At 38.6% G+C, this 11,029-nt stretch overlaps 1 pseudogene; it reads right to left on the reverse strand.

Moving 5' to 3' along the window:
- Positions 1-1,109: 1,109 nt before the first annotated feature.
- Positions 1,110-2,851, reverse strand: LOC144648462 (uncharacterized; annotated as a pseudogene).
- Positions 2,852-11,029: the final 8,178 nt, after the last annotated feature.

Genomic DNA, 11,029 nt, shown 5'->3' on the forward strand with positions numbered 1-11,029 from the left:
TTCCTATTCTCCGAGTTGTACGCAATTTTCCTATTAGTATTCAACTGTAGGATTATACCATTTGTTATTCTCTGATTCTACATGATTCTCTAATTTTTCCGATTTTTCTGATTAAACTATTCTTCTGATTGCTATTCTCGGATTTTTCCTATTCTCCTAGTTCTACGCGATTCTCCAATTTTTTCTGTTGTCCTCCGACTCTATCACTTTTTCTGATTTGACGATTCTTCTAATTTTTCTACGAATTAACGCAGTATGAAGTGAACTAAAACTTTTATTTTACAACATGATAACCTACAATACGCTTTGAAGTAAGTGCCTCTTGTACTTTTGCTTTAAAGATAATTTCATTTTTTCTTTGCCTTTTAAGCGTTCCTCTATAAGTTCATCATTTGTTTCGATCACAAACCGCATGAATGCTTTAAACTTAAATTGAGCCATTCGTTTGAACATGTGTTTAAATCTGTTAAAAGAGCGATTGCTCTGTTCTGTGTATTCATTGTTTGTTCCTCTGATTTTTTTTAATGTTTCCAGCTGAGGATGATAGCGACACTGTGGATTGTTTGGAGGCATACAGGCACTGCTTTTGGTGCTTCATCACATGAAAGATATCCACCAAAAACTTCATATGATGTAACACAATTTTTGCACCGACATTTCCCTTCTTACTAATATTGCACAAGAAGGGATGAAAATCACACGCTATCATAACCCACATATTTCAGTCTCATTGAGTGGTCTGTTGTCCTACAGAATGTTAACAACAAAAACGCGTTTACTTGTGTGCATGATTCACAAGTATACATCTCCTGTGCCTTAACAATAATCCCGCAAGGTCATGCTGCTGTAAGCAGTCCTGCAGTGCCGTCCATGTATCAGTTTACCTTCTCTTTCGATTTGCAACTGCCTTGCTTGCAATCGCAGGGGGGAACCCCAGCTTGTAAATGATGGGGATGATCAAATGCAGGCAAAGCGCAGGACCCAAAAATACCCCCCCCCCCCCCCGGCCAGCAATACAGTCATTAGAAACATGTAGAGTTTTGCTCACCTCAACATCAATATTAGAAACATGATTCCGACTCTTATTGTCTACTTTGACTTCCCTTGCTTTGCCCACCTTTGGCTCGTGGGGTTTGTTTGCCGGTCGTATCGCCAGCCTAAAAAAGGCCTTTGGCCTTAAGGGTATCCTCATCCACGACTCAAAGAGTGCGGCATGCAGTTTTTAGAATTTCTAGAATCAAAATGGGACCTGGAGGATGACCCACTATTTGTTGTGACCTTTTTACCAACACGATTGACCAATGTCAAATCTTTAACCTGCTTTTGCAAATCATCCCCAAACAGTTGATCTTTGATGGCAAGGGATGAGGAAAATAAAACTTTATAGTCATTATGCAGGTCAGGCTTTAGCAACTGTCTACACCTGTGATTAAGCTCAGTATTAGCATTAGCAAACAGAGCAAAGGCATCAGTAGCCTCTTAAAGCAACTCATTGACAACTGGAAACGTAGGTATTTGTTCCACAAGTTTATTGATCATACCAGTCATGGCACACATACCTTTAAATAAAGACGTTTGCACCTTTTGGATTCGAACCTCCTGTGAGCGTACACAGATGGGATCAAGTTATCCCACACTGCCTGATTTACACATACTTTCGTCAGGCTTTCACAATTTTCAGGGCGATGATATTTGTTCATCTTGAAGTTTTTCCTCAGGCAGCCCATCTTTTATCAGTGCTTCTCAAACTCATTAATAATTCATGACGTTATAAGCCAACCAGAGCGCCCCATTCGGGTCAGGTGGATGAGTTGGAAACTCAATGAAACACCAGTTGAAAATCACTAGTGTTTCATCACGTTTTCATCACTAGTGAAAAAATTGTTCTTAATCTGCATATTCATATATTACTCAAACACAGCTTTACATGAATCATTAATTTTTAATAAACAATGACCAGGAAAAACATTTCAAATTACATTACTGACAAGCCTAAGTCATTTGAAATTAAAGTTTACAGTACATTTCTTAAAGTCGCCAAAACAGACTGGCATAGTATCCATATCCACATTCTGAGAAACTTAAGCGGCGTAAGCGGCTGAACTTAACGGCTTAACGGCTTAGCGGCTTAACGTAAGCGGCTGAACTTTGTGCAATTCATACTCTTTAAAAACTCCACCAACCTCGAGTATTGGAACATTGACACTTCGCACTCGTTGCCAATCCTCAAAAATCCCTATTGCCCACTTATTTTTATATCTGGTAGACTTCGGTACTGCTCTCTCTACGCAAAGTTCTTCTTCCTCGATTGTTTTCGGGGAGCGAAACCTTCCTTCGGCCATGGCAAAAACAATATGTAAATCCCTTCAAGTTCACAACGCTTTTAGAATACAAATTTGGTGCAACGCGAAACTATTGGATAATTAAAAACAAAAGCTCACAAATACAATGAATGCCGACTGAATACAACAAATCACACATACAAGGCATTTTAAAGAAAAATGGGAAAAAATACGACACTGCATAATTTTGTATTGTTTCTTTAGAGAAGTCATTTCAAAAACTCGTGCATCGTGTTTCATCACGATTTCCAAACACTCGAAAACAGATGAAAGCACTCGGCCGAAGCGGCCTCGTGCTTTCATCTGTTTTCTCGTGTTTGGAAATCGTGATGAAACACTCGCACTCGTTTTTGAAATAGTACATCAATAATGCTTGCCAGTTCTGTGCCCACTTTTGGACCCGTTTCCTCCTGCTGTAGATCTTGTTTCAAGCTACTCAGCTCTTTAATTTTCCCCTTGTCCAACAGACACGTACACATCCATGTTTTTCTGTCTGTTGTCATTCGCATCTTTGTGCTTCCTCTTCCCGGGGGGCTTGCCCTTGTGGTCTGAATGGAGGAGATCTTCCTCTTGGCCTTTGTCATAGGAAATTTCTAGATTGGCTTTAAAGGACTTAAAAACCTCTGCAATGTCATTGGCCACAGTTCCAGACATTGGTTAAACCCTTCTTACATGGCAATTAAAAGGGCAGGCGAAGAACCTTCGCCTTGTAAAGGAGACGCACCAATTATGGCGCCATTTTCCATGACGACATTACCTTCAATGTGTTCAGGCGAACCTTTAGCCCTTGAGCCATCGCTAGCTTTCCTTTTGTTTCCAGTTGTGTTCTTCTTGTGGACGGAAGTATTATCTGTATCGTTGTCAGGCATTCTGGCGCTTTACATCAAGTTATTGCTTAGAACTAAGTATAAACGTCCGTTTGCTTTGAAAAGCGGCAACACACTGAGTTTGTGCAGGCACAATGCTATCTCATGTGAGATACACTGTTGGTGTACGCGTTTGAAAGAGACATCTTTGAGTTTCCCAGCAAACCAGTCTATTGTGTTGAACAAATTCTTCTCATTCAAACAACTCCATGTATAAAAGAAGCCCAACTTAGAAAACCTAAGGATGCATCTTCTTTCCACATTCAGAATGAAAAACCTGATTAAGTTGTTCATTATTTGTCAGTCTCTTCCTGTATCAAGAATCTCTAAACATCAACGATTGCATTTCTTTACATCAGTTTTGTCCTTGAGACTTATTTGTCAAAGCTTCATTTAAATTGGTTGATAATTGTCAAATACATATACATCCAATATCCGTAACTTTGAAATTACAAACAGATTTCCATTCAACAATTAACTATGTGGAAGACACTTTTTTCTGTAAATACTGTTTGACAATAACTATAGAGTAACTTACTACAATACAATTACAAATTACCCATTCAGCAGGAAAATGCTGAATAAGCTAAAGCTCATAATAATTTGTACCAAATCCCTGCTGGTCAAAGGTAAGCCACCACCACCAAAAATTAGCGACTCACTGTCTTACTATTTCAATGTGGGTGTCAACACGTACCTACATTGACAATACATTGAGAATTTGACAAAAAAAACAACAACATTATTTTGGTACACCCATAAAGACAATCCTGATGTCATACGAAACGCCATTTCTATTTTTTCATTTGTAAATGAAATACAACACTATTTTTATGGCAAGCAAATTTGTTCCATTCCAATCCTCTTTTCCTATTAATTCCTTAAAAAAATGTTTTTATCAAGAATTTTAAAATTCACCTTTAATTTTAAACTGAAAAAATCCTAGTTGCGCATGAAAACCTTATACTGATCACAATTTGTTACTTAAAGAGGCTAGCAACGGCAGTCAGTTTCTTGATGTCAGTGGCTTCAATGGCAACAGTAACATGTTACACCCGTAATTTTCGCCTTTAAGTGACCTGCAATGTTTGAAATTGAACGAATTTTTCTCCATCCTCTGCTTGACAAATCTTGTTGAGGCGGAGATCTGATACAAATTGTTGCAACTGATCTTTAGAGGACGCACACATTGGACGCACATCCAATTCAGCAATTAAAGAGAGATCTTGAACATCTACCTTACGAATATGTCGAATTGCACATTCCTTGCTTTGGTTTTTACTTTCCTACTCTGACTTCTCTAGCTTGTGTGACAAACTGATGTGTCTGTAGAAATGCCAAGATATCCTCCTCCAATGTATTACAGAGCTCCCTTACCTCTTTTGTATTTGAGGTGCTTCGGTTAGACAAAGCCAACAATAGATTGAGTTGTTGGGGAATATTCCAACTCTTGAAATAGTTGATTGATTGGAAGATGTTATGAATCAAATTCTGCTAAACTTGCCAGCATTGCTTAAATACGTCCTCTAAAATCCAAAAGAATGTCGTCAACTTTTTCTTTCAGAAAATTGTAAGTACAAGTGTGTAAGCAACCCAATATACATTGTACATGTATGTGTATGAGTTCTTGAAACAAGCTTTCAGTCACCAGAACATACCGTGGAAGCTCTTTTTCTACTTTTGACAATGTCAAATAAGGTAATCGTTGATTTTTCATTTTTCGCTACCTGTAGCAAGCAACAGACCATACAAATAAAATTGAAAAGCAAATTATTTTGCCAACTCCACAAAGAAACTTCCATAATCATCTGTTTGTACAATATATTACATAACTCTCAATATTTCTGCGTGGCACTTTAAATATTTTGTTCAGCATATAATAATTTAAGAAGAGTTTTCAGTACAAACTCGGTTATTCTACCAGACTATACTGACTTTCATCAATGCCAAATTACTAGACAATTACCCAATAAGTGGGATTTGAGTGAGATTTGACTGTACTTATCAGCTGTCATATCCGAATAAAATTTAAATCTGAATTTTTGTCAAATTTTCAAAATTATACCCTTTGACCATGTTGCATCACGCCTAAATTTAGGTCAACTTCGTGAGGCAAAAAGTCAATCTGGTATATGGCTTAGTCTGTTAACACTATTTTTCTAAATACAAGTATCACTTCATCTTAGCTTTTATCGAAAAGCTAGCCTGGGTAATAAAATAAAACGGAAAAAATCGAGTGTGGCTTAAAAACATGACACTTGACCTTTCATGTTGCGATTGTTATTGCACGCATTGTTGGCATTGATCTAGAAAAGTTCGATTTTGGGTCTTATCCCCCATCAAATAGTATTTTTAGTCTCCCAAATAGCCGAGCGAAATTCTTTTTTACACTTTACAGTAAAAAATAAGCCTCAAATGAACATTCTCAGCACGTTTATTTTGAGTTACAAATTCAGCAAATTACATCTGGCGGTTTGGCGGTACCAGGGTGTGAGTTCGAACTTTTCTAGATCAATGCGTGACTTCATGTACAGTGCAACTTCTGATTGTTAGCAATACATTTCAAATTTCGAGCTTAAATACAAATGGGTTGAGAACCATTTCGATTTTCCGGCGATTATTCTGATTTGTTCATGTCTGCATGTGAATGTGATCTGCTATTCAGTGACCAGCGAGTTGTCAGTTTAATTGCAAAGAGTGCTATCAACGGCTTAAAACGTTTAAAAAGGCCTCTGGTCATCTTCAAGAGCTTAAAACTAAATTGAAGGGATCGAAAGGATTGAGAAATTCCAAGAACGCACACTCAACGCTTATTGAATAAGAGTCTAGAAAGACAATGGAGAAACGGCGGCAGCTTCATGCCCTGGGAAAGCCTTGAAATGTTTTTCGAAAAGTTCTTCAAGCTTTTGGTGTTTTTCTTCTCTAAAAGCAAGACCACTGATGTGGCAACTTAAGCCATGTTGTTTCTCTCAGATTGTTTCTCTCTAAACTTCATTTGTTGAAATTTTGTGGCCCAGTCTAGGACTACGATAGCCTCTGTTGTATCCAGGCTCTGTAGCATATCTTGTTTTGCCTTTTCTTGATGGCAAGATCTCAGGATGTGGAAGAAGATAGAAGATAGAACATCATCTTTGTGTTCGTCGCTGTAAAACACAAAGGGACTACTTTGGACTCGTTCTTCAATTTCCTGTATGGCAGTTTTAGTGCCTCGCAGTCCTTACAAACTGTATCAAAAAATAAAGCTAACGGCCAAAACACACTTCACTATCCGTCAACTATTCCTAGTATTTTGTAGCCGTTTGTTGAATTGGTTTTGGGTGCAATTGTGCACAGTTTTTTTTCTTGCATTTATTCGCGCGCTTGGTCGCGTAGTTGAATTCGTCATTTGAGCGAGCATTTTTAACTTATGGCTCGCCTCCCAAAGACGCCACACTCATACGCATGCAAGTTATCCTGGACTCCAATCTCGTCCCCAGAGGCCGCGACCCTTCTGGTTTGCGTCAGGGATGGGGACCTATGGGGTATTCTAAAAAAAACGACCACAAAGGTGTCTGAATCTGATTGACTGTTGAAAAACTTGTTTGTTTCACCACAATCTCCAGTGCATGTGCACAATCAAACCGAAACCGCATTACAACTTCACGACGATTTGAGAGTGTCATTCAGAAATGGGCGAAGCCGCGGGCATTTTTACCCTGAGGGCTCGGTTTATTCCTTCAGGAAATACCTTCGGTGTTTACGAACATCACGCCGAAGAGTGTTCGGTACAATTCGTTTTGTCAGACTTGAAAAAAGGTGCAATATTTACGGGAAAGACATTTAACCGATTTCAAAGGAGAAGGACAATAGCTTAATTAAGCGACTACGAACTGGACAGTTGAATTAGTATCCTTTTGTTTACTGTTTTGTTCGTAAATGTGTGAACGAACTTGTCAAAGTAGTTTAAAGATTTTGAGAATTTGAACATTTCGCCCAGTAATGCGAACACTGATTTGTATTTATAGAATCAGAGCATTTTGAGACCATTAAAATGAAATGTTGAACGACTTCTGACGACCACTGTAAGCCGAGATTCGATTTTTTCGGTAAGAATTACGCATTGTCTGCGATGTAAACAAAAGGCGCGTGTTTATCCTGTAACTGCCGACCACAAAAGTGAATTATGTAAGGCCTTTTTCTTAATCAAAATGATAGCAAAACGTAGTGAAGATTTGGAATGGCGTTTACCGTACGTTTTAATCCAAAAGTGGAAATCTGTATGCAACCGGAGTTGAGTCAACCGGATTTAATATTTTTTGGCGAAAGATCGACGTGAGCGCTTCAGTTTAACAAACAACTAAAACGTAACCTATCACATTTTAATACAGTAGTTACTTTCTTCAAAGACTGTTACCTGGCATTATTTAATACGGATGCTTTTCTATAAAAGGTGGTGTTTAATTTTTCATGTCAAATCTTGAAGTTTGTTCAAAAACATTCCGCGACTTTTTGTCGCGCCGACATATGAAATCAACAACTCAGAAATTCGAGTTTTAAGTTTTGCTTTCGACAAATTAAAACGAAGGAACTGATAAAGTTATCCGTGAAACAAGCGGGGAATTTTTTTCTCAATTCACAGAAAAAAATCCTCGAAGTGTATAGACAAGAAATCGAGGTTATTTTCGCCCGAGGAACTTTCATTTACACAAGCAACAACAATGTTTACATTTGCAATTGCGAGCGAGACGATTGTTTGAGTCGAAGGTTGTTGTACAGCATTTTAAATTTATTTTGCGAGGTTCAGTGCATTTCAGCAATGACAACAACGGGATTGTTACATTGTCTGCTAAGCCAACATTGTTTTAAATACTTCTTGATATATATATGTTTTAGAGTCGTCCCTGCGCCACGCCACATTTTAAACTCTCCGCAAAAGTTGTTCGCTTCTTGTCGCCAGCTTGCGGCACGCTAAACAGTGACATTTCAGAATCAATCAAGCAGCAAGTTAGTCCCAGAAGTTTTATTGAACTTCGCAAAACAAGAGGAAAAAGTCTCACCTACATCAAAGCGTTTGCGCTCTTTAGGCTCTTCGGAAATATGCCACATTCTCGGCAAACTACTCGGCGGGAATATGTAATGAGCTAGAACAATAGACTGAATATATGAATTCTTAACGACCGCAAAATTTGCGGTACACACTCAAATCGAGATGAAGTTGTCATGAGGATTTCTTGGTTCCGTTTTGGTTTCACCCAGAGCCGTTAAATTTCGTGACCGCTGGTCTAGGGGAACGCAGGCTCTTGGGACGAGATTGCCTGGATTCTCTTTGCGTGCCCTGAGACTGGACTAGGGGGTAATTTGTCAACCTTTAAAACAAAGGTAATGAGAAAAGCGAGTTTCTAGGGTATACATTTTCCCGCTACATTACTTTCTACTTGCGCAACATAAAATCCCAGGCAGGAAAAATTCACTGTCGACCAATCCCTCCGTATCCAGAGTTAAGTTTGCAGCTTTCTCGGATTACCTTTTGAAATTAATGATCTCATAAGTGAGCAAAGCAATTTAAATCCTTTTTATTATTTTAACAAAGCCATATTAATAGCAGTAAAGTGGTTACCCTGCAAAAAATGCTCTTAATTGACTTCCTCAAAAGTTAAACTAAAAAAACACTTTTCTTTAGCCTCAAAATTTAAGGAGGGGTGTTTTTTACTAACCTTCTCCAATCAGTACTACAGCCTCGTACATCCAGTACATTTCTTCAGACAGTTGCTTCGTTATGCGCTGAGGTTTTCCAGTGCATATTGTTCTTGAGCGTCTCTTTTGGTGCAGGGGATAGCAACACGTGATGGCTTTACCTTCTGGCCAGTTTTAATACTGTCAAAAGTTTCCTATGCTGTGGACATATTGACATTTGTTCTATCTCTTGGTCGCTCAACGCAAACAGGCCAGCTCTATTTAAGATGAGGTCCACTTCGGAAACACATCATCTGCATCTGGAGTGAGACGAGTCAACCAAAATGGAAATAGAGCAAGCCATTTCATTACTTCTCTATCTTCCCTAAAGCGAAATTGACTTTTGTTTTTGTTTCTCGTTACGTGGGTAACATATCATATTAATCAAATTAATGAAACAGAGCGGCAAAATTCAGAGTGCAAAACATTCCGCTGAAGAATTTTAAACAAAAACTGTTTGCGTGCTTGGTAAGTTGACCTGCAATGGGATATAATCGAATTTTTTTATTACTATCAGCATGAGCAGAAACAAAGATATGTTATATCAAGTGCTGTATTACGGACGAACGTTAACTTTTATAATTGCATTTCTTTTGTAAATACTGAACAACTGCTTGTGTGGCGCAAAAATAAAAGCACTGGTTTTCTAAGTATAAGTTTATGTCATCATGGGGATTGTTGGAATTCAAAGCGGCCTTTTATGTTAATGAACAGCAGAGAGCCACAATTAATCCATGTCAGATCCATTTTGCATGATGACTTGTATTCCTCTGTTGTGGAAGAGATCTCAGTTCCTGGCTCCAAGTTACCAAGAAAATCTTTAACACCTGGTCGCTTACCTTGCGCAGAACACTCTAAGATTTCGTCATGATAGTCATCAATTCTCTCCAGAGATCTCTTTCTTCCAATGGTGAGCGTGCACTGCTGGAGGAGGCATTGGGCCAAAAGTCTTTTTTTGATACACGACGAGAGTCATGGCATGAGTTGTACTCTTTCCATCTAAAGTTTCCTCGTTTAGGTCGTTGTTATCTGCAGCAAACTGGATAAATGAGCCTGGACAAATGTTTGATGGTAAAACAGTTCCCGTTAGCTGCGATTTTGCCAGGATCTCCTTTGCTAGGCCAGTGTCAATGCTTTCTATTTCATCGTAAGATGAGCAGTGTCCCATCCGATTTAGAATGGATACCAGTTGCTTGGACCCAGTGATATGCCGCACAGACATGGCTAGACCCACCTGTTTGGGAAGTTTAACCCGACCATGCGACGAACCGTGAATTGCATCCTGGGACATGCAAACGATTTTTCTCTCATCAGCATTGTTGCTACAACTTGTTTCAAACTCCACCTCTAGATCATCATTGGTAACCGACCAGCGAAGAAACAAGTACAGCTGTCTTAGTACTATTTTTGCTGTTGCCAATTCGATATCATTAACAGTAGCTGGGTATATGGATATGCCCTTACAGTTCCTCATCTGGTCTTTCAATAATTTTGCTGCCCTGTAAAGCAAAGGTGTTGGAGATGGATCTTGAATGGATTGATTTCTATTTTCAGACTGCAGGTTTAATGATTGTTTGTTGTTCTCAATTGCCGAAGCATTAATAACATCTTGTAAAGAAATGGAACTGGAGTAAACAAGCTCTGGACTGGTCTTCTGATAAAGCTGGTGGAAAACTATAGCTTCTCTGAAATGGCTTGTCATACGAAGCTTCAAGTTTTGCTAAGTGTAATTTTGACCATGGATTCCTCTTTTTCCAACAACTCAGTATATTTCTTCAGCAAATAACTCATATCGTAGGCTTTGCCAGATTCTAGCCCTTTTGTGATCTCAGAAGCCATTTCAAGAAATGCTCGATCATAAGTCGATTCTTTTCCTGCTTCTTCTTTAAAAGCTTTAGATTTAAAATTTGATTTGCTTACGTAAGACGCAAAGCAAGCTTTGTGATATTTAGCTTCTGCTGCAACTAAATCGTAGTTAGCACCAAGCAGTACACAAAGCATATCTTCGTCACCTTTTGCTTCTGCACATTGCATAGCAAAAAGCATGCCAAAGAACTTCGTTTTCATACAACAAATCTAAATCAGGAGAAAGTCTCTGATAAACATCAT

Source organism: Oculina patagonica, chromosome 4 (genome assembly GCF_052425735.1).
Source record: "Oculina patagonica isolate OP01 chromosome 4, crgOcupat, whole genome shotgun sequence".
In the NCBI taxonomy this organism is placed as follows: domain Eukaryota; kingdom Metazoa; phylum Cnidaria; class Anthozoa; order Scleractinia; family Oculinidae; genus Oculina; species Oculina patagonica.